The following is a 24,976-nucleotide window of genomic DNA, read 5'->3' as shown; positions in this document are numbered from 1 at the left end:
TTTGGACTTGAGGAGAACTTTCCAACCTCACATGGCGTTCCTTCACCTTAACGATTAAAAACTATGTTTACTTTTTTTTTCAGTATCCTGTCTTTATGATGTTTTAGGACTGGAATTCTTGCACTTTATTCCTGGATATCTCATGTATTAAATAATGTCTCTATTTCTCTCTAATGAGAGCAGGTACACAGAGAAACAGAAAGAGATCTTTCTGCATTACAGAAGTTTTTCTTGGGTTTAGTATTAATCAAGAAACACAGATATGCTTAATGATTTTGGAGGGAAAAAATCCTAAGAAAGTCTGTCTTCTGAGAGAGACTCTTTGAAAAGTCAGGTTTTACTGCTCAGTAAACCTGCCAGCCAGCTAAAAGTTTCGGCTCATGGACATTATGGAGGCAGCCAGAGCTCAGGGCTGGGAGCTGGCTGCAGGATGCTTCAAGAGAGATGGAGGCTTGTGTGTGACCTTTTCCCTTAGTGGAGAAAGGAGGCATTACTGGGAGGGCTGTGGTGGCAGGGAGAGGTGTGCATGCAAGGGGTCCCACTGCTTTTGCTGCAGATGGGTCTGACAGCTGCATGTGACACAAAAGCTCAGGCTGATTTTAAAAATAGTGTCCTGACTTCAGAATCACAGGTAGAAAATGTATTACTGTGAAGCTGGTGCTTCCTCTACAGTAAATACCAGCAGCTTAGGGTCTTCTTTTCTGCCAAGCCCTTCCTTAGCATTACCTAACAGAGGACTTAAGATGCATTCTCTTAGTTTTCTTTCCAGGGTATTTTACCTAATTGTGTTAAATCCTTTCAATCTGTGACATGTGAAAAGATACTTCTGCTAATTTAAGGTTAAAAGTACCTGTTAAAGAGTTTTCATATGTAAAATGCTTATAGATTTGAACTACTGAAAGACTTCATGTTGGAAAATATGCATACAGTAAAAATGGTGGTAAACATGAAAAAAGGTTGGGTTGTATTACTGAGAGGTACAAACAAGTCTTTGTTCCCTTTGGAGTAAATCATAGGATAACTTACATTGGAAGGGACCACTGGAGGTCATATAGCCCAACACCTTGCTCAGATCAGGGCCAGTGAGATCAGGTTGCTGGGAACATATGAAGTATTTAGTAGTCCACATAGCTCAAAACTTAAATATATGATGGTGAGTTTCCTGGGATTTTTGAAAGGGAAAAAATTGAATTGTAATATGTCTCCTTTGTCTTCACCTTTCAGAAGGGGGGGGTGGGAAAGGGAGGCTGAGGAAAGAAGTTCTTTACTATGCATTTCCTTTTATTTTTAGATGGAAATAAAAATTTTATCAGGCTAAACCATACTTGCCATACTCAATTATCCCCCAGAAAGTTGAAATAAGTATAGATGTAGGGTTTTTAAGAATATGCCCCTAGAAGTAAAGTTCTGAAGGGAAACTGCAAGGTGACATTGCTTTTGAAAATTGAGCCTTAATAAATGGCTTCATTTAGGCATCCATCCTTGAAAATGGATGGTGAACTATGTAAGGGTTGGGAGGAAAAGGGGAAAAAGGGAGATGCAAGAGAATGGTACTAGGTGAAAGTACAAGGTAATTTAAGACCTTGGTTAATGCCTCTATTTGAAATTAGCACTGGTTGATTTGGTCACCCAGCCACTGGCAGCTCAAAGTCAATTCTTACTATAAAGTGCTCTTGCCACAGATGGAGCTTGAGTAAGTTTGTTATGAGTCTACTATTATCTTCTAGAAAAGTGGTCCCTCCAAGGGAGAGTTAGGATGCTTTGTAAATAGCTTTCTAGTGTTTTGCGTGTCCGCAAGACCTTTTAAGTTGAGAGGGCACCTGTAGTAAAGAAAAACAGAGAACCATGCTTATTGGTAATGACAGCTGTAATTAGTTTCCCCTTTTATAAGGCTGTGTTGAATCTCCAGCAGTCAGGCAGTGTAAACATCCATCGCTGGGTCTCGAATGCAAAAAGTTGCATCAGTCCTGTGCTGAGGATGCTGAGAGCCTGTCCTGTTGTTCCAGGTGAGAAGAGCAAGGGGAGCAGCCCAGGGCTCCATTCTGGGGCTTGCCTGGTACCCGCTGGAGCACAGCTGAACAAGACTAAACACTGACACTGCCTCATCTCCTCCTGAAGTCCCAGCAGAAGTTGGTTTCTCTCTCCCAAGCCGCAGTGTGCACGCAGACTTCTCATGTGAAATTTTTGTTTTCAGGTAAGCTCACTTTTACCTTTATATAATGCATTGGAGTTTTTTAAATGGGAAATTATATTCTATTTTTCTAGACAAATTTGTTGCTATTCATCAAGACTTTCAGATGTTGCTGGAGCATATAATAAATGTTTATTACTACTAATGGAGACAAAACTTCTAGGAGCCAATCTTTCAAGAGACATTAAAAATTAGCAAATAAAAAAAAAAAAAACCCGAACAGCTTGGCAGAGGTTTTGTATTCATAAACCTATTTATAGATGGTGTGGTGGGTAGAAGAGCAGGTTTGTGTCTCTGCCAGCAAGATGCTCCAGCCTACTGCTGTGCTAGTGCTTGCCCTAATTTTGCACTTACATTCTGAGTCTCCCAGGGGAATGCTGAGCAGATGTGTGATTGACCTGAATCTTGAAGGTGCACGTGTTTGACTGCGTCTCTGAGGATGATCGGAGAGATTCGATCAACTTCTTTATCAGGACCTGTTCACATTGATTAGCACATGTTGACTTGACAGGCTTCTCCGAAACCAGCTTGTAAAACCTCCTTCAAACTAAGAATTTTCTTTATCCTCAAGTGGCCAAAGAGTCCTGAAGCAAAGATTGACAGGGTGGCACAGACATGGCTCTGAGTCTGTTCTTTAGCTGCAAAGTGGTTTAAGACTGTTTTGGCAGCTTGCTTGGTGCTGGCGACGCTCCTGGAAGTGCTGCTGTTGGGAGCTGCCAGGTTCCAGCCTGGCGTGAGCCTGGAGGGGAAGGCAAGGCGTTTCGCTGGGATTATCTCAGCTATCGCTAATAATTGTCCATAGACTGTCCTTATTGGAAGATAGCACTTAGCCTTTCCAGCAAGAGAAATATGTCCAGCCCAACACCAAAGAGAAATTAAACAGTGGGAAAGGAAAATAAAATATACAGAGGCAAGTTAAGGAAACAAGTGTATTCTAGCGTTTAGCTAGTATCTGGCTGCATGCCAGTTGGGGAGCGTTTTTGTTTAGATGTTGGTTTTGGGGAGGTTTTTTTGGATGCCTCTGTGTGTTACATTTTACTTCCCCTTAAAAACTAATGGGAAAAGGAGGGGTCAAAATACATTTTTATGTGCATGTGAGCTGCAGAATGAATAAAAGTGAAGACAGCTGTTCTAAAACAAAACAGCACATTCTGCCTTCACACATTCATTTACGTATCTAAAATCAAGATTTTTTGAAATTAGGAAAAAGCATGAAAATAGCCACTATTTAAGCTTATTCAGATATACTCATCAGGGAAAATGAGTATCACTAAGGAGCAAAGGTGGGTCCTATGGGGGATGTGAAAGTAAAGGTGGACTCATTGAAAGCAAGTAATAGCAGAGTAATTCTGCTGTGGAATTTTAAACCAGTTATGTGAGTAACACAGGATATGTTCTGAAAATAGCTAGAACCACTTTTTTTGTGGATATAGCTAACATGGTTTCAGAAAGCCTCTGCCCGTCCAGGATTAGCACTTCACACCTGAGGCAGCGTGAGTGCTTGCGTGTTTGACTGTACATTGTTGCCTCACTGAAAGTTGGCTTTTCTTGATCTGCCTCTCCCATGGTGAATCTTCCAAAAAATGCACAAAGGCGTGTCTGATAATACCCAGTACCTCAGCTTGTTTCTGTGTCTGTCTGGAAAGTCTGATGTTTAAGAGATGCCTGTTCTTAGATTTTGCAATGATTAAATGTTTTGATAAGTTGAATCAAGCTACATCAAACTTTTACTGAAATTAATGCAAGTTTCACGTAACTGGACTGATTAAAGGTAATATATCAAGAAGCCTTCACTGATGTAGTTGTTTCTTGAGCTCTGTTCCTTTGAAAGGAAGATTAGCGTGCTTGTGCTTTTTAATAAAATGAGCCAAGTACTAAAAATCCACTGTCAGCAGTTTGGCTTGAACACTGGAGTATGTGGCTCATTGATGCACAGAACTTGGAGGATATTAAATGTGGGTATTAATTTTGTTTGTTCCTCTATCACAAAGAAAGTAGAAATGCTCATACAAGAGAGGAAAATAGTTTATGGAATTTTCAGCATTACCTTTTGTAGTATGTATTTATGAACTTCGATGCATAGTAGATATGAAGTGTTTCCTGGTGTTAGACATGTGTAAATAAGTATAAATCAGTGTTGGTTTTTTGGTTGTTTGAGGGGGTTTTTTGCATGTGTGTGTTGTTTTTTTTTTTTACAACCATTAAAACACCTACATGGTAGTGTTCAAAAAGAGAAACAAAAACTAAGATCTCCACTAAACTTTCTTTTCTTTCTAGGAGCTTTGCTCAAACTTCATTAATCTTCCAAGTTTTCCTTTTAAATGGGTGGCTAGTGTGGCATTTCTGCGAATTAATTTAACGTGAAGATTTTGTTTCTAAAGTTGTTCAAGTAAGCGTAGCTGCAAGTCTGATTCACTTGTGTGGCAATGAACTCTGCACATGTAAATCGCCCTTCTAATAAGTCCGTATTGTGCTAGAAGGTGTAATGGCTGCCATCAATCAGAGGGCTGGTAAAAGTTGTTCTCCCCCTCTCCCCCAGACTAAATGAGACAGCAATTAAATGCCCTTTTGTTGAGTGATAGCTGAGACAATGGAAATCAATGTCCAAAGCACAAACCAGAGTGGCAAGTCTTAAGTATAAACTAAGCCATGTGTCCCAAGGGATTGGCATGTTGATTTACTTACAGCTGAGAGGGTATATGAAAGGAATAACTGGGAATGTAGACAGCAGGAGAAGCAGTAATGCTCCTTGGAGTGCAGCCAGGAGGGAATACTTGCTGGGAAGACTTCTCAGTGAGGCTGTGCTGCCATGATCTTGCCTCTGTGCAACCCAGGCTCAGCCAGCAGTACAAATTTGATCCAGAATGGGCCCTTGCATAAGATCATGATCAGAAAATAAGATACCAAGTTTGTCTGTGGTATGTTTTTATGTTGGCTGCTCAAGAACAGGCAGTAGCTGATGTGGTGTGAAGCTTACTGATACAAACGTAGCCTTTTAGCTTTTTTGAAAGTGCTTCAGCGAGCAGGGTGAGTTTATACTTGACCAGTGCTGTTATTGCAGTGGTTTAGATCCCTGGAAGAGAGCTTGCTGCATTGTCAAGCTGCATTCTGAGAGCAACATCCCCCCCTCTACAAATGCTATCACTTTGTTCCTGAGTGCTTTACAAGTGCAAGACTTACTCTTGCATTTCTCCTAAATAAAACTGCACTGTAAAAGAGCCCAGTTTTCTCATCAATTTCATGTGGATTAAAACAATCCCTTGAGACCCTTAGTACTGGTTAAAAATTTTAACTAAAGGACATGCAGTCACTTAGGTGGCTGAATGTGTTTTGCCTGTCATCTTCACTCCAGACCTTCTCTGAAGCTCATTATGTCAATGGGACACTTCCTTTTGACTCCAGCTCACAATTCTGCCTTAGCTTTATTGCCTTGCTGAAAGGGCCTTAAGTTACTTGCATGCACAGGGCTGCATTGTCTCTAATCTGTGTGGGTTTTTTGTTTTTGTTGGGGGTGTTTTTTTCTGCTTTTGTGCAAAACTGTTAATGCATTGAGAACAACAAGCTATTGCATTTACTAATGTGTCATGCAGCTCATATGCCATTGACAGAAACTGGCTATACGATGCTTTGCAATAGCTCAGCGAAACTGAAAGTCTTCTGCAAGTTTAAGGCTCCAAAGAAATGTTACAGTAAGAAATCATTTTATTTTTGTGCCTGAAAACTAATGCGCACAGGTGACCAGAGTAATCTGAAGTAATACTAGCATTTGACTAAAAGAATATACATCTGTTTAGAGAGTTCTGTACTGAATTTGTTTTGTGGAGCGCTGTATCTGTCCCAGCTCTTTTCAGGGCCCAAACAAAGGAAAACAAAACTAGCGGCATTAAGAAGTCGACAGAAATCAGCAGGAGTTAGGAATGGACTCATACAAAACCTTGGTGCTCCTTGTCCTTATTGCTGTCTTTTCCTTGTGTCCCCGTCAAGGAGACACTCTTTTTTCAAACTCATGTTCTACTACACTCATATTTGGTCTTTGCTTTTAAAGTATTGACAGTTACTGTGAATGACACACTTCACAATCCCATTGTCTTCATATCAATTCAGGTGTTCACCTCTGATTTCAGCTCTGGTTCTAGCCTTGAATTGTACCTCACTTCTGCATCAGGTTCTTTATTAAGGTAAAGCAGAGACCTAAGGAACCAGCAGAGACCCTGCATGGGCATAGCAATACCGTGTTACCAGCCTGGGTATAATACTTTGAACCTTTCAATGAAGACCTTGGATTATTAAGGTGATCTTCACTATTACCAGTACTGGTACCTTTTCTTAAATATTAAAGCATTCTTAGCAATAAATATATAATAATAAATTCTACAAATGTGGCCAAGATGATCATAGGCATAGGAGTGCAAAAGTCATTTGTGCTGTTTTATATTTAGTTATTCTGTGCGTACCTTCAAATAATTATGGATTAGGGTTTTTTAAGCGTCTACTTCTATATTGCAAGCCTTCAGCAGTCCAATAAAGCAGAGCCATTGACTGCTACTTGATGTGTCCATTACCTCCTGCAAATGCTTTGGAATACAATGGGGTAGCATGCAGACTTCAGAGCTGTCATGACAGGTATTAAGAACGTGTCAAATCCCAGTGATGACTGATAACATATCTGTCATTTGTGATGGGATTATTAGGAAGAGGAAAGCCACTAGGAGAAAGATACTTTAGGGGGAAAAAAAGGAGGGGGAGGGAAAGATAGGAGGAGAGAGGATTTACTATTCTTCAGAGCTGCCTGGTTTAATTAAGCCTTGTCTAGTCCATAAACAAATCTATTAACTTTCTGAATGCATTGGCAGCTTACACACTTCAACGCTGTAGCAGTAATTCCATGGAGTTTAAGTTTCTCTTTGGTGGATAGTTGCACTACAGGTATTGTGGCTATGATGGGCTTGACCAGAACACGAAAACAGCTAGTACATTAGTACTATATTTTTTTCTTTTGTTTCCAAATTGAGACTTTTAACAGAATGCTGTGGAAGAAAGAATTCAGCAGGCACATGAGAGGTTTTCTGCATGGAAACTCTTTACAGAACTGAGGAAGAACAGCCTGCCAGTGCAGGAGAACAGCCTGCCAGTGCCGTTTGATTTGCATCTTTGGTTAGCAAAATGATGTGAAGCATTGCTTCTTTTTTTTTTTTTTTAGTCTGGATGTATATCTTGTGTGAGTGTGGAAAGAAGGCTGAGCTTCATCTCACTTGTAAAACTAGGTTCTGCTGAATGGGTCCAGTGTGCCTAGTACACAAACTGATGCCTATCAGGCGTTTTAGGGTGAGCTGTAAACATGTCAAAGGTCTAAAACCAGTTAAATATTAAGACAAAAAAAGCATGTTATTCTGTTGCCTTCTGATAGTCAGTGCCAGGATAGAGCAGGTGGCCTGCATGCTTCTTGTCAGCATCTTTTTGGTGCAGGTATATCCCTGGAGTGGTTAACCAGCATAGCTATCACATATGGCCCCTACACACAGAGCTCAATTTGGGGGGTGGCATATTAGATGTCAGAAGAGGGGGAGACTTGAAGTTCAGTGGGCTGAGACAACTATTCCTAGCTGTCATATGCTCCCTTACATCATTTTTCAGTGGGATTCAGCAGCCTTTGCACAGAGACTCTTAACACTGTTTAGATTTTCCCTCTGTCCTTTATGCCAATTTATCTGTTGGGTTTGTATGAAAAAGGACCTGGTCTTTATCCCTGTCCATTCCAGAGGCACAGCTAAGGTGGGCTTATCAGCTCTCTCAGGGGCCCCAGTCCATCAGGGAAGCAAAGGTAGTGGAGGTCAACCCAGTGGCCAAGTGGGCACTTGGCTACCACTGAACTGTTGCTGAAGGGCAGCTGTCATATTCGATGAGTCCAGCCAGGGTGGCTGCTGGCTTAGATAATGCATCTGGTGGCCATCCACACTGGTTGATGGCTCAGAGAGGAGCAGCTGCTTTGAAGGTAAGCAGGAGGCCAAAGCACAGTCTTGGGTTTGGGGAGCAAAGATGGAGAGCAGAGAGAGAGAAGACCTGTGTGAAGACCAAGCTGTAGCTGTCGTGGCACGGAGTGAACAATGATTGATGTTTAAATGATCAGTGGTGCATGAGAACCACACAGTGGCCTAGCCAAAACCAAACACTGTTGGGTGGGTTTGGACCCCAATCCTCACAGTCACTGATGGCAAATTAGCTGCCCTAAGCTGCCCATGTCTGTCTTATGTCACACAGCACAGACAATCCAAGCCCACCCCACTCCTTCAAGGGGGCGAGCTCTCCTCTCGGGTGAGGTGACTGTGGCAGCCCTGCCATGGGGCGTGGAGCACCAGCAGGGCAGTCAGTCAGCCTCTCAGCCCCGAAGAAGGACATGCCAGAGCACATGACAATGGCTGCATGGGTGCTGAGGGTGCAAGCACAGGCTGCGGGCTGTGGGGTGAGCTACGGCAGGGATGGCGATGGCACCCACCATGTGTGTGCTCCCGGTAGGATACCTCATGTGTACCATAGGGTAAGAGCATGCACTGGGGCTGTTGTAGTACACCTGTGGGCTCATACCCTTGCCTACCTCATGGAAACTCACTTGCCTGCCTGGGCCCTTGGAAAGACCTTTGTATTTTTCTATCTCTACATGTACCTTTAACCCGCTCCCAAAGGCTGGCTGGGCAAAGACCAAAGAGCAATGTGAAGTGAGAACGCCAGGTTTTAAATGTGACGTATTGCAGCTTCATTCATTTCCCAAGGTAGCTTTCTCAAAGGCCTCGTGGCAACCATCCCAAAACCACCAGTGATTTGGGTACCTCAACCCAAAGCTGGTTTAGCTTAAGAGTTGTTAAAGGAGCCTGATAATTTTTTTTAATTAATTATTTTTTTCTTCCAGAAGCCAAACTCAGCATTTCTTCAGAGTAACTTGAACTGTGCACCCAGAAATCATTAATCATACTGTAAAATCTTGGCTTCAAGTTCCCCTTTTATGCATAGGAGATTACCATATGGGTTGTTAATGTCTGTGTCTTGCCAGCTGGCAGTACCTTGGTTCATACCAATAAATATGGTTTCATAAAGAAGAAAGGCTGTGGAAAATGGTGCTGTAGTGAAGAGCCTTCCTCTGCTGGTCACGGGTTTGTTTTGGCCCCGGATAGATGCAATGCAGATGTTCAAGTATATTGATAAAGGACAGCCTACGGTATGTGACTTTGCTCTTCAGTGGCTACTCCTTCAGGAGGAGAAAACAGTGCAAACAGGGACTGCTGGCAGCACTCACAGCCTACTTCATTTTTTTTCCAGTGTTCTCACAGTCTTTCATCAACACCCATATTTAATAAATTTACTGGTGAATGGGTTTTCTGTCCCAAGAAAGGACTACAGTGAAGTGTACATGAGCTTGGAGTACTTCTCTGAGGTGAAGCTGTTCCTTCCCTGTGCTCACTCTCCCTTCCCCAGTTCACTGGATTTTGTCAGTTTAAAAGAAGAAATAGGAACACTTATATGGGGATTATTGCAGAAGTTGACTTGAGACTTAGTTATTTCTTTTTTTCATTTTGCTGTACGTGAGGTGTCCTGAGATAACACAGAAAATCATGAGGTTGAGGGAGTAGCCTCTGAAGATCATTGAACTTTTAATAAAATTCCTTTTAGGATCCAAAATCAACAATGCCCTGCATGGTCTCAGTTCTGTTTTACATGTTCTCACACTTAGCTGCAGTCCAGTTCTTGATTATTTTTTATTTTTTTATTTAGTGGTAGGATTAGAAGCATCCTTTGAAAACCAAGCCAAACCACCACTACCATCCAATTTAAATACACAAGGATATCTTTAACCTGAAAAAGAAAATGCTTTGTAAGTCCAGCTTTAGAGTTCATCACGTATTTGAATGAAAACTGATTTCTATGTTTGTTTGGACAAAGTAAATTATTTCCAAAAACTGAAGAAGTCAGCAGTGGTGGTGGTTACTCTTTGGGGGAGGGGAGCTGGAAGTCAAATGATTGCAAAATAACTTTTTGCTGATAACAAACAAAGCCCAATGGGAGCTTGCTCTTTTGAAAGTATGTAACTGCTGGCATGAGGATGTTTGTTAGAATGTTTTTAGTGCTGAAAAAGGAAAGCAACATTCATTGGAGTTTTGGTAATCCTGAACAAAAACACATGTTAAGCTCCAGTTGCTCTGCTCTGGACAGTAGCATTACACTATGTAGGAAAGGGTTTTCTCAGCTAACAGGTTCCTCCTCTAAGCCTTTTATCCTGTATTTAGATGAGAGGGAGTGAGAGAAAGAGATGTTTGGTCATAAGGAGAATAGTGTCTTACAAGAGTATCTCTAATAAGACTTCAGGGTGGTTGCAATTTGAAAGGTTGCAGCTAAGCTCAGGTAAAGCTAAAAAATCTGTACTCATTTTAATTGTGGTGTAAAGCATCAGTATTACCATATGAAAAGAATCAGTGACATCTTGACTTGCTTGGTGAATTAAGAATCTGTTCATGGTAATGACCGTTAACTCACTGACATGATGATAAAGAGATTACAGGGTTCAGCTTCCCACTTACAAATAATTGGTTGGTGCATGTGCTGTTCTGCTAGTCCCATCTCGATGTATAGAATCATGGAATCATTTAGGCTGGAAAAGACCTTTAAGATCATCCAGTCCAGCTGTTAACCCAGCACTGCCAAGTCCACCACTAAACCACGTCCCTAGTGCCATGCCTACATGTCTTAAATGCCTCCAGGGACTGTGACTAAACCAGTTCCCTGGGCAGCCTGTTCCAATGCTTGACAACCCTTTCAGGGAAGAAATGTTTCCTAATATCCAATCTAAACCTCCCTAGCACAACCCAAGGCCATTTCCTCTTGTCCCATCACTTGTTACTTGGGTGAAGAGACTGACACCTACCCTGGTACAGCCTCCTTTTAGGTAGTTGTAGAAAGTGGTAAGGCCTCCCCTGACTCTCCTTTTCTCCAGGCTACTTTGGAGTCTTCACCAGCTTTGTTCCCCTTCTCTGGACACGGTCCAGCACTTTAACGTCTTCCTTGTAATGACAGGCCCAGAACTGCACACAGTATTCGAGGAGCAGCCTCACCAGTGCCCAGTACGGGGGGACAATCGCTTCCCTGGTCCTGCTGGCCACGCTGTTTCTGATACAAGCCAGGATGCTGTTGGCTGCCTTGGCCACCTGGGCACACTGCCGGCTCATGTTCAGCTGGCTGTCAACCAGCACCTCCAGGACCTTTTCCACTAGGCCACCTTTCCCTTTTTCCAGCCACTCTGCCCCAAGCCTGTAGCGCTGCGTGGGGTTGCTGTGACCCAAGTGCAGGACCCGGCACTGAGCCTTGTTGAGCCTCCTACCGTTGGCCTCAGCCCATCGGCCCAGCCTGCCCAGACCCCTCTGCAGAGCCTGCCTGCCCTCAAGCACATCAACACGCCCCGGCCCAGCTTGGTGTCATCTGCAAACTTCCTGAGGGTGCCCTCGGTCCCCTCATCCAGATCCTTGATAAAGGCATTAAACAGGGCTGGCCCCAACACTGAGCCCTGGGGAACGGCACTTGTGACCGGCCACCAGCCAGATGTAACTCCATTCGCCACCACTCTCTGGGCTCGGCCAGCCAGCCAGTTTTTCACCCAGGGGAGGACATGCCTGTTCAAGCCATAACGGCCAGTTTCTCCAGGAGAATGCTGTGGGAAATGGTGTCAAAGACTTTACTAGAGTGCAGGTAGACAACATCCACTGCCTTTCCCTCATCCACTGAGTGGGTCACCTTGTCCTAGAAGGAGATGAGGTTCAGTAAGGAGGACCGCCTTTCGTGAACCCATGCTGACTGGGCCTCATCAGCTGGTTGTCCTGTACATGCCACGTGATGGCACTCAGGGTGATTGGCTCCATAAACTTCCCCAGCACTGAAGTCAGGCTGACAGGCCTGTTCTTCCCTGGATCCTCCTGCTGGCCCTTCTCGTAGATGGGCGTCACATTTGCTAACCGCTCCTGGGACCTCCCTGGTTAGCCATGACTGCTGATAAATGATTGAAAGTAGCCTGGGGAATGTATCCATGAGCTCCCTCAGTACCCTTGGGTGGGTCCCTTATGGCCCCATAGACTTGTGTGTGTCTAAGTGGTGTAGCAGGTCTTTAACCATTTCCCCGTGGATTAGGAGAGTTTCATTCTGCTCCTCATCCCTGTTCACCAGCTCAGGGGGCTGGGTACCCAGAGGACAGCTGGTCTTGCTATTAAAGACTGAGGCAAAGAAGGCATTAAGTACCTCAGCCTTTTCCTCATCCTTTGTCACTATGTTTCCCCCAACATACAGTAAAGGTTGAAGATTCTCCTTAGCCCTCCTTTTGTTGCTAATGTATTTATAGAAACACTTTTTATTGTTGCAGAACAGTCATAGAAAACATTTTTAATATTTTTAATGTGCTACCTGACAGCATGATCTCTATAGTATACAATTTTCTTTTTCTCTGACCTCTTACACGCCAGTTGTATTGGGAAAACATTAATTAAATGGGAACAATGTATTTATTGTGACTTGAAGTTTCTTTTATTGTGGTTGCTATTGTTCAGATTCCCAAACAGGAATGAAAGAGCCTGCTTAAAGATGCTCTCCAAGTGCTCTGTTTAAGGATGGCTCTTTGTTCGTAATTGCCAAAAAGTAGCAGCAAACTATAAAAGGAAAAATTCCCCTCTTTGCTATTCCAGTCCCTTGAGTCTCGAGTCAAAACTGCTTATATTAATTCACTTCTAGATTTCGCTTAGTTTAATTTTAGCCTCAGTCACGGGCCTCCAGTGTGTTTTGTTCTCCTTTAAATGGACTATGCATCCCTTGCATCCCTTTGTAACACCTTGAAAAGATAATTTTTGCAGTGATACAAAGAAAGGTGAGGCCTTGTGGAAATTAAGTTGGAGTGTTGTTATTATTATTACTAGTATTAGTATTATTTTACTTTTTCCCCATGGTATGCTACATTGACAAAGAATACCTCAGTGCCCTGAACAGAGACTAGTGTCTGTAGAAGTTATAGTGCTGGTAGTGGCCATCATCTAAGGATCATGAGGCAGATGGAACTGCTTAGAGACTGAGGATAAGATTTTGAGTTCAGAGTGCAGAAATTTGTGTCCCTCTGAAAAGGCTTGGAGCCCAGCTGCTTCTTACCTCCCTAATGATGTAATTTGGCTTGACAGAATTGATTCTGTCTTCTTGTAAGCCCTGCTTCTCTTATAGCGTATTACATGGTATGACACACAGCATCTTCAAATGGAATTCAAATAAATTCTCTTTTCTGTCCTAAAAACAAAAAACAGTTTTGTGTTAAGACAATATAGTTTCCAGAAAGTTTTATGCAGTCAAGCCCTACCCAGCAGAAATGTTACTGAAGTGCTCTATTAAATTCTTATCTATCCTGTTCCTACCTTCTTACTGTTCCTGCCTTTCTGTTACAGTGTTGTCTTCTGATGTGTCAAACTGATTATGTATCATGCAGAAAGCCAGTTTGCTTTTCTTAACTCTCCTGTCCAGCTGTAACCAATTCCTCTGTCACCCTTCTACATACTCTCCTGCTATTTTTGAGCATTGCCACAGCATTTGTGTTACTCTTAGTGGTGAGTGAAATTCCCTCATTCCCTTTTCCTTAGAAACCTCTGGCTATGTGTGTTCATATGAAATGGAAATGTTGCCATAAGGTATGGGATGGATAGGACTGCGGCAAGAGAGATTTTGAGAACACCACCTCAAGCCTGCTAGTCCATAAAGAACTTAAATTACAAGATTTACAAATGGTGTGCTAATTGATCTGAGGAGCTGGATGCTGCCTGCCGCTTCAAAAAGTTGGGGGACCTGTTGAGTTCCCACTAGCACCAGAGAAGGACCTGTACCCCGAAACACGGGGTGGGAGTAACTAAGCTGTTAGGGTAAGTGTAAATGTTGGGCAAGCTTTGCAGCTGCGCTGCTCTGGCTCCCCTGCAGCCAGTCTTCAGCTGAGCTTTAAACGAGACTGCTTGGAGTCGGGTACTCACCTGTGTTGCAGTTGTGTATCCTGATAGCAGCTCAGGTACAGTCTCAGTATTCAGTCTGTTACTCCAGACCTACAGGCTTTTAAGAATGTAACAGTATTGGCTATTTTCATGTGCCAGGGATCTTTAGCCCCATCCTTTTCTGCCAGAATATCTATGAAAAAATGGATATAGTTTTTAAATATAAGAATATAAACCTAATTCTTCTGTTGATGTCCCTGCTCATTGTTTATGTTCCTACTTCTTCCCGGTGACAAGCGTGCTGAATTTTGACTTTAGGCTTTGGAATATACACAGTTTGGGAGAAGACTAATTGAATTCTTTCTATGTATGGTATACGGAATGCGGCAGTACTAGCCTGCAAATTGTTTAAAAGGCATTATATTGTTTAAAATATATTTCTTACCCTGCAGTTATCCATAAGGTCTGCTCTAGAGTCAGCCATCTGTATAGTTACTTATATTACTGCATGTTTCATGTCTGGCACTCAAAAAATTATGTTTATTCTTTTCTTCCTGATGTGAAAGCCATTCTCAGTCAATAAGCTGTCAAGCTACCCTTTTGTCATCATCACTGCCTAGTTGCGTTCGTTTGCATCAAGTCTCCTAAATCTTACCAGTCTAATGTGTTAAATTCTTTGACAAGAATGTTCCAGCTTTGGAGCACTAAGAGCTTTGCTTGTTTTTCTTCATGAATGGAATGAAATGCTTCTTGGTGAAAATGCAAATGCAGCATAAACTGAAAAATTTAGGCTTCCTTCGTAATTGGTAGTGGAAAAATGGGCACTTTTGGACTGTTATCCACCACAGCCCTTGAGCTCTTCACCTTGGAAAAGATTAATTGCATTCTCCAAGTGCCTGATTTTCTTGGCTGATAAAGAGTTGGCTCACTGCGAAAGCTATTTCCACACTGTTGCTACAGAACTTTAGGAAAGATAGGCTTCAGCATTTCTGTTTCAGCAAGGACCTGTATCTCTTCTACTGTGTTGCCATTTAAAAATAAATTGAAAGGGTCCAAAAAGTATTTTGCTTGTGCCTCCAGTTCACATGGCAAAGTTGATCTGTGAGGTCCTCTCTCCAGCCCTCCCTTTCCCCCAAATCTGGTTTGTTTTTTTTTTCTTGGGGGCAGGCTTGGCTACAAAAAACTGCTTTAAAGTTTAAAGATTCAGACTGAAGCAGAATCTAGTGAAGCACTTCAAAAATAGCCTGTTTGTATCTCTTCCCTTAGAAGTATTGCACAGTAGTGCTGGGAAAGCTTTACCAAATTCATACATTAAACAGATTATTCTTCTCTAACATTAGCTTTTTCTCTGCTATGCTTGGGGAGCTCAGTCTAGACTGACTTTTTGAGACTATGTTATATTTCACATTTTTGTACTTGTGATAAAGCAGAAAATAGGATGTGCTACTTAAGGTCAAAATTATTTTGATTTCTGCCTTCTGTGAGTTGTATTTGGGTCTGTGGGTGGCCTTCTGAAAAGTTGTTTGTCCTAGAGGTGCTCTCAAGCTTTGCACAGAAGGCAAGGATGGAAACTGTATAGGACAGTAACAATTTCTGTATCTGTAATATATTACAAAGGATTTTTCCCTCAATATCAGTGCAGTTGTCCACCTATGCTTAGTCTCACACAGCACTGCATACTTTTTTTTTTTTTATATGAAAGTACATGCTATTCTGCAGAATGCGCTAGGGAGTGATGTGCAGAATGTGCTAGTGCGTTAGGCTAAACCCCCATGTCCTCTCCATGAACCTGAGCTGCTGTGGGACATCAGCATGGGCAGGCAGAGCTGGCTGGGCGGAATAGCTGAGCCATCCTCATCCCTTCAATGCCAGGTCTGCTGCCACCCAGAGTGATGTGAGCTGACCTGGATAACTCTTACCAACCACAGTGCTCAAGGAGAATTACAGTAAAAAGAGATACTTTGATGGAGCAAAGAAATGACCTCATGGAAAAGTAACGTGTAGGGCTTCTGTGTGGCTCCCACCCCAGCTGTACTGGGTCAGGGTGGCAACTGCCAAGGAGCAGTGGTAGTATGGTACCACTCCAGCTACTCCTTGAAGAAAGAGCTTGTCCAAAGCCCCAGTGACATCTGAGTTTCAGCCCACTAACCAGGTTGGTGCTTGTGGTTTAATTCCTGCTATCATTGTATGGGATTTTCTTCTAGCCACTAAGTGTCCAGTTTTTGTCTCCATCACGTTGATTCACTGGCCTTTATGACAAAGTCAGTCCCTTGTGCACTGTGTTTTCTTTTCAAAATGTATTTTCTTTTATTAGTTTGTGGATTTTCACAAAGTGAATTGATGTGCTTGGCTTTATATTGTTTATGATTGAACTTCATTAATTTTCTTTCGTAACTAAATACTCTTAGCCTTTTCAATTTTGTTTCATATGGAAGCTTTCCAGACCTGCATTGCATGTGTTTGGTTTTAATTAATTATGCATCAACTATATATATAAAAATAAATAAAGCTAATATCTTTATTTATTTATTAATATCTGGAATGCACTTTTCCAAAGTGATAGGCCTATAATACATTATTTAAAGGGCTCTGACTCATGATGGCAGGCAGATTTTTTTTCATAGAGGGGAGAGAGTAGCAGAAGAAGTGAACTTTGATCTGTTGCTTTTCACTTCTGAAAGGAAACTGTTTCCTGGACCATCTGGAGATCCCTTCCTTCTCTCAGGCTCTTGCTGGATGCTGGATAAGGTGAGAAGTTTTGGCACCTCTGCATCCTGCAATGCAGCATCCCTGAAGGCAGGACGTTGTGGGGTGACAGCCACAGGGCTCTGCCCTGGAGGGGGGCGACAGGTCTGATGGGGTCTGTACCTGTACAACTTTCCCCTTGAGAGTCTCATTTAGCAGCTGGCTGGAGTGAATGGAAAAGTCTTTCCAAAGGCTGTCACTAATTCACTCACAAATTTGTATTTTGCACTTAAGCAGAGCAAAAAGGGAGCTATGTACCTGTATTTGAGATCAGTCTGTCTTGCTTGTGGCCTTTTTATCAGACGGTGAAGCTTTTCCTATACTGGTGCTCCCAGCCAGCCAGCCAGCTTGTTTCTCTGGAGGTGCAGGGCAGTGTTTCTGAACTTGCTCAATGGTCCCGTTCTCTTGAAGTGCTGGTGTCCAGTGGTCTTCCTTCCTCAAGCTTGGCAAATAGCCCTGCCATCAGGATCAGTGTGAGGAGTCCTTCAAAGCTATAAAAATGCCTAATTCGTTGGAAGGGAGACTTCTGACCACCAGATGTTGTTTCACCTTTCCTGCCTCTTTACCCAATGAGCTTTGTATGGCTTCTGTGTGTTTTTTAACTGTGTGTTTGGGTGGGCAATGAAACAGAACATAACAAGAAGATGCAACAGTTGGGAGGTTTTTTGTTTGTTTAAAAAGAATTTTTGAAAGAGACACAAATGTTTCCTTAATTCAGCCCACACCAATGTAGTTGTTTTCTTCCCTCTCAAAACCTATCTACATTTATATGATAAGAAGATACTACTCGGATTTTAATGCCCTGCCCTGCCCTACCTCAAGGTCCAAATCTATTTGTCACTCTACCAAGTTACCTTTTGCCCATAGTTTCCAAACACCGCCCAGGCATTTAAAAACAGAAATGATCACAGTGTAGAAACAACAAAGTCTCTTGCTTAATTCATTTGCATGTGTGTGTGTATTATCCATGAGAAGGTATTTCTGAATGCAACATGTTGTATTTACTTGTCTAGAAGCTTCTATTTTAATCTCCTGCAAGAGGGAAGTACCATGATCATGGCCAACCAAAAAATTCTCCCTTCTTTATGCATGGACTTCATCCAGTTTAAACCACCCGTACATGATGTCTAACTCCCTTTGATGTTGATGGAAAAGGTGGGTTTTTTGCTCGGTAAATACTCAGTATATGGCCTAAACACGCACTGTGCTGGCTCTTAGAATGGTTTGCAGTGGTTAGGATTCCTGCAGGTTTTCTGAGACTTGGCTACATTTTTGTTGTACAGAAGTGGCTAGGCCCAGTGTTTTAAATATGTCTTCACTAGACCCTGACACCACACGAGATCATTTCTTCTGATGTTAACATCTGGATTCCAACATGACTATGCTTCCAGATTTTTTGTTTCCCTTGCATTCCTCAGCATGAATTTTACCACAATGAAGAAAAGCTATGCTTCAGTGAAACCTGGAATGGGTGCTAAGGAAAGTATATAAACGGTATATCACTTCCAAGCTGTCAGCTGAATAGCTTCCCCCAACTCTTCCCCTTTCATTTGTGCTGTTAATAAAAAATTTCCATTGTTGTCTCCTCTGCCATTAATCCCATGGAAGAATTTCAGCTCAGTCTTGGAAGGTAAAAATATCTTGCAGGTGACTCCAGATTGGCAAATAAGAGATCAAATTTTAGGTAAAACAAACATAAAAATCCCCAGGCTAAGCACTGAGATTTTACTTTGGCAAAATCCTGTTGGCTGTTGGTTTGAATAAAAATTAGTAAAAACATGATGTGGGACAGCATAGAGATGGCTGTTAACCGATTCCCCATGTTGCTCTTTCTATACACAGTTGTATTTTCACATTTTCTTTGTTTTATCTGCCTAAGACAGTAGTTTGTAATTCAGATAACCAAGAGGCAGCTTCTTTGAGGGTAGCAGTATTAAAAATATTGCTGCTTTTTTGGCAAACAAGAAACATTCTTGTGTGTGTTTAAGAAAGATGGGCTGGATATTTTTGGATGCTCACTAATTCAGTTCAGCTGTCCTTGTTGTTTTGTTTGCTTGGGTTTGGAAAATGAGAGCAAGGGAGAATATATAGAATTACATGAAAAGTAATTCTTCATGGAGCTGCAGACCATCTTGTTCATATCTCCTCCATATATCAAGAAATCGATCATTTTCTGTGTCTTTTAATTTGTAATTCAAAACATGTATCCTTGTAATGGGCAGACCAATTCGGTTTTATCAGCGTAATCATCTGAGGGTAATATTCTCCTGCATAGCTACTGGTACACCAACTTTTGTATCTGCAGTGTCTGTTTATCTTTGATGTGTTTATGAATTTACTTACACAGCAAAAGGTAAGAAAGCTTAGGGAGAGAAAAAAAAAAAGGTTAACAAGGCTTATGGAAAACACTACTGCATAAACTCCCTTGACGGACTGTACCCCAAACCCTGAAGCAACTGCACACCACAGAAGTAAAACCACATTATCATGAGCTGATGAATGGGTTTCCATGCACAGGAAAAGAAAACGGGGATGGTTGTGGGAGAAGCTGGGGCTACTTTTCATCTTTACCCAGAGGCAGCTGCTCAGTTTGCTTCAGCCAGCAAGGAGCAGAAAGGATGCCAACCTTGTGCATGGTTATAAAAGGGTGAAATATGGTTCAGGAGGAGAAAAGGGAAAATGAAACTCAGGGAAGCAAACAAAAGGCAGAAGGATAAAACTCTGCCTGAGTTAGTGTGAAGCCCCAGAAAATCTTTAGGCCTCTGATGATAAGCGGATGCTATTCTTCTTGGGCTTGTTTTCCTTTCTGGTGGTGCTCAGCATTTCACATCATATGTCTTTGTTACAAGTGACTGAGAGAAGTTATCTCTGTTTTGAGAGGACTCTCTCTTTTCCAGCCGGAAAAGGCGATTACTCAGGAAAAGGTTCTTAAAACCCCAGTAAATCTTTGGATCCCAACAGATAGTCTGAATATATTTAACATTTTAAGCTTTGCTTTAAGGCGGTGTGTTCATACTGCTCCTTTACCACTAGCAAGGGATATACTTTTTTTTATGTTGCTTCTGTTAGCAGTCAGTAGCTTAACAATGGCATTCCCAAAACTGTACCAAACCGGTGGGTTTACTGTGCTTATGAGCAACTGGAGTGAGGTTCTTGACAGACCTGGATTATTTTAATTGACATAATGAAGTAAATGTACTGTACAAATGAGAGAAACTGTTTTCAGGTTGAGGTGCATTAGTTTGCCAGTAGTAAAACCTAAACTGCAATATATTATGCAGCCATCCCTAGAAGATGGGAGTTGATAAGGTTGTGCAGTATGTTCCTGCTCATAATAGCATGCTCTGGTCTCCTACCTCCCTAAATCTGCTGCTTCTCTCCGAGCACCCGGAGCAGCCGGAAGAGTTAGGGCACAGACCAGGGACTTTGTTCTGTGTGGTTTACATTTATTAAGAAGTTAGGTACAAAGGGATCTGGGCTAAATGAGATGATGTTTTTAAAGTGCATTCAGGATGCCTTAGATGGAGAGGGAAGTGATGATGATCAAAATGCTTTCTTTAAAAATTGGAGCCTGCTCTGACTTTTGAAGCTACAGAGTAAGTGCCTTCCTGCATGATTAGTTTAGGCTGTGTCATCACAGTTGTGAATGATAAATGCAACTGGCTTAGGGGTGTCAGTTTTACAGTTTTGTCTGTCAGGGAGAGCATGTGGGTGAAGTTTCCTGTGGGTGACTGCAACTCTGAACACTTGCTCCATAGCTCCAAAATTGGAGCACGGCTGAGAGGCAGGAGGACTTCTAGGCATCTGTGGGATCTTGCCTGCTTTTAAAATGTATTTCCAAGGTTGTTGATGCACATAAATCACCTAGCCCTTCAGGGACAGATGGGTTTGTTTTAAACTTGCTAGGTGTGATACAATGTCAGTGTAGAGTCAACAGTCTGTGCACAGCAAGGGAGCTGGGGGGGTGCTCAGGCCTGTGGTGGGACAGCCCTTTTGGGGGAGGGGAAACCTGCTTCAACACCAAGTTAATGTATTTTGAGTCAACTGCACAGGTGTAAAAAAAAATAATAAAAAAAATATATATATACACAGAGGAGGCAGCTGGCTGGTGAGAAAGGGGCACTGTGGGGAATGCAGTGTGGGCAAAGCAGGTCCGGTGGGGTCTCTGTGCCAGCCACCCACCAGAACAAGAGCCAGACCAGGGACAATCCCAACTGTCCACGGACCCTCTGCACTCTGGGGGGACACAGAGGGAGACACGGGGAGAGGAGCCCAGCCGTGACTGGGCATGGAGGAGCGCCTGCATGGCACCATCAGGTGCTGCTGGGATGGGGCTTTCCCCTTGCCGGGCTCTTCATTGCAATCTCCTCCTGCGGGATCTCATTACCCTGGCTCCCTTCTGCATCCCAGCCCTGCTCCCTCACCCTTTTCTCTCTGTTTTTATTTTCCTCTCTATCTGATCCTGGTCTATCTGCCACCCTTGGGGTTAAGGGGTTTGCTGCTCTCACGTCATATTTGCTCTCCTTGTACCTCAGTCCCTTTCTCTTTGCAGTTCGGTAGCCACATCTGTAATGGATGTAAAAGCAACCTTACGTTGGTTTTTTTATATGAAGAGATCAGCCTGTTGTTGATAACAATTCATCATGGCCCTTGATAGCTTCAGAACTGCATCTATTAAAGTGGGAGGTTGGGTATGTTGGGTATTTTTTTTTAAAGCTGGTTATATTTAAACTAGATGAAAAGGCAACAAGTGGTTGAAAACACCTTCAGGTCACTGGCTTGCAAGGGCTTAAATAGTGTAAATACACAGGAATAATTTGAAAGGCGTCTCAGGTAATATGAAGATGTGTATATCTGCTAACTGCCTGGGCAAATTAGAGAACTAATTGAAAGAGAATGTTAGCTCGTTAGCTGAGCAAGCTAATGTCAAAAAAACCTGCAGCTTTATTTTAAGACTTAACAGTGATTTTTTTCCAGAATAAGCTATTAATGAAATGATGCTTTGGAAGACAGCCTCGGAATGGAGGCAAGTGTTCAGATAAATTATCATCTTCTGTATGTTTTTAACTGCATGCTGGGGTTAAATCTTATGCCATGAAATGAGGTTCCTTCTGTCTCCCTGCCCCTCCACATTAGAGATTAAACATCATGCTTTAAAACACTTTTTTGGATATGAAAAAAAACTCATGTGTAAAAGCATTATGAGCAGTCCTTAGATGTATGCAAGTGTTTATATATTTTTATATCTTCTATTAAATGGCTAAAATTTATGCAGGAAGAGTCCAGATGCTCATGGTAAAAAGGAGTACTCAAAAATGCTCGAAACAGAAAGGGCACCTTTGAATATACACTCCTATACAGGAAAGAGGGGCATCTTTTGGCATTTTGGTAATGAGACTGTCACCATGTGAGAGGGAAAAGATCTGGGACTCCGGTAAGCATTCATAAGACTGAGCGCTAAGTAATAATTCAGGGCCACCCTCCTGGAAAGAAACTACCCTGAATTAGTGTAACTTTATTTCTGTTTTGGCGCCTTTGAGGATCATCTACCACCTCTTCTGAAAACCACATAAGTTCCTCCAGTAGAAAAGGAGGAGACTTTCAGAAGGTAGGAGAAATGCTTGACGCTCCTGTGATCCCATTACTCCTGGAGCTGGGAATTTGCAACACATTAGTGGAAACCAGGAAAGCAGAACGGTTGTTCCAAGTGGATTTGGATTTAGATCAGTAATCTGAATTCATGTTCAACTCAAACTGAATGCATAGCATGAAAGTTAGCACTTTTTTATAGTCAGGTTTGCTTTACTGGGGAAACAGAATACTCTAAAATAGCATGCTGCAGTTCAGTGGCCTAACCCTGCTTTTATGTGCCCTAATTCTAAGTTACAGTTTGTCTTCCAAGGACTGATAGAAACCCACTGCAATTTATAAATTAAGATATAAAAAGTAAGAACGGATTATCTGTAACAGTACGTGAAAGAGAAATGTGTAATGGTGGACTTCAAAGCCAGCCTCATAATAATAGGTGTATGATTAAGATGGAACTTTTTTTCTTTTGTGTGTGTTACAAAATGTTATCATATTTCTGCAAGGAGAAGTAGTATTAAATATATATCAACATTAACATACTGAGGTTTTATCATCACAGGTCAACTATAAGTGTGCAGCTTTCTTGAGCTGTAAACTACAGGCACTCTTTAAGTGTTTTGGAATAAAGTATTTATGCATTTAGTGTTCAGCACTTGCTAATTTAGAGCAGTCATTGGAAAATTATGTTCTCTTTATTACATATTGTTAAAACATAAGTGCTGTCATTTAACTTTATAAACACTAATAAAAAAAACTGGTGGGTTTAAACTAATTCTTATGATTTTTAAAGAAATACATCAAAATACCTGTCAGTCTCTTCTAGTACGTGCAGCCTGTGAGCAGGTTCATTCTAAGTGAAGATTACCCTGCAATTAAACTTCTGACTCTTAAGTGAGTAATCGGGGAAGAAAGCTGTAAATTGCTTCTTCATTGGACAGTTTGCAAGACTGAGAAATGAAATGGGGAGGGGTGTATTTATTGGGTTTTATTGGGTTGGGTTTTTTTTTCCTTAATTGGGCAATTGGAAAAGTAAAGATTTTGGAAAGTGAAGGACAAGAAATTAACATTTTGTCCAAGGCTAGTAAACTAATCTTGATAGTCAATTATGTATTTTAACAGTGCCTGCATTTTGCATATTTCTGAAATGAAATGTACAATATCTTTATTAAAGTACCTCTTGAGGGAAGACACCTTTCTGCTTTTCAGAAATATTATGATTTTATGCAGCATCTCAATGCATTACTTATTCCATTTTAGTCTCTTATTAATGCCTTTGGGGAACAAGGGGCTTTTTCCCTAAAACTCACCAACTGTAAGCTCTCAGTATCAATCTCTGTTTTTCACAGCTGCCTCGCATCTTGGTGCTACCAGGGGATTTCTGGCTAGTTTTTTTGCCTATGCAAAACCATAATTCCCCTCCCCACTGCTCTACTAACAAAAATACTGAATGGTTCAGAGAATATTTCCCTTCCAACTCCTTGGCTGATCGGCAGAGGAGATGCCATGTTTCATACAGGACAGGAGATACAAAAGCTGATGAATCCTCTCTAAAGAGAATCTAACTTAACGACTGAAAGTTGCTTGACCAGGTATTATTGGCTTGATGGATGACAGTCCCTCCAGAGCATATACAGATAAGCTGCCTTCGTTATTTATGGGCATTCATTAAAGTAAGCAGCATAAACCTTATTGATCTTCCAGATTCACCTCTGTGGAATTAGAGGAGTCTATTGTACTAGGTGAGAGTCCAGAAATACTTAGAAGTTCTTTATGAGGATGTAATATCAAAATATGGTAAGATTATATGTTATAATGTTCTTGCCTAGATGAACAGCTTTTTTCAAAGTATGCTTTCTCCATCAAGGTATGAATTTTTAATTTTACACACAGCAAGGAAAAAATGTAGCCATCCAGGGATATAAGTTAGTCAAGTGTAAACATTTCACTTAAATAATTTTATGTCTACAATCCTCATTATATCACTTCGGGACATTATATTAGATTACGCCGAAGAGTTGTGAATTGTTTTATCCAGGTTAGAGCTACCATTGCCAATTGCGACCAAAAGCTTATTTGTTAACTCCAGGCACATCATCTGTGGAGCAGTCTGTCCGTGAAAGTTTATAGGTAGAAAACAAGCAAAAGCATTCTCTCTGCTGCCTTTCTGTTGGTGTATGGTATGCCAGGGAAAAATGGGAAATCTTTTGCCTGCAGGAGAAATGAGCCTCACTTACTTGGAGTGATGTGTAATAGTTAGATTTTAGATGCCAACTAGCGCTTTAGAAGGACCGTTTCCAATGAAATATATGGTGGGGGGCAGGGAGTGAGTAGGGGCGAGAGGCTGCCAGAAGGGTGGAGCAAATTATGGAGAATGCCAAGCCACATGTCTCCTATCCTCTTCCCTTGCCCTGAGTTTCTTAGCTAGATCCCTCATATTTCACGGAAGCTGGATATAAACTAGTAAGTA

At 41.8% G+C, this 24,976-nt stretch overlaps 1 protein-coding gene across 3 annotated transcripts in view; it reads left to right on the top strand.

The window, feature by feature from the left end:
* Positions 1-24,976, top strand: part of PLXNB2 (plexin B2) — a 268,020-nt gene that overhangs the window by 80,320 nt on the left and 162,724 nt on the right. For all 3 annotated transcript variants that reach the window (XM_027782298.2, XM_055807634.1, XM_055807633.1), the window contains exon 3: positions 2,007-2,194. The gene's annotated coding sequence lies outside the window, so the exon portion shown is untranslated. The remainder of the gene's footprint in view (positions 1-2,006; positions 2,195-24,976) is intronic.

The sequence above is a fragment of the Falco peregrinus genome, chromosome 6, assembly GCF_023634155.1.
Source record: "Falco peregrinus isolate bFalPer1 chromosome 6, bFalPer1.pri, whole genome shotgun sequence".
Classification (NCBI taxonomy): Eukaryota; Metazoa; Chordata; class Aves; order Falconiformes; family Falconidae; genus Falco; species Falco peregrinus.
The sequence above is the reverse complement of the archived record's forward strand: the minus strand, read 5'-3'. Positions and strand labels throughout refer to the sequence as shown.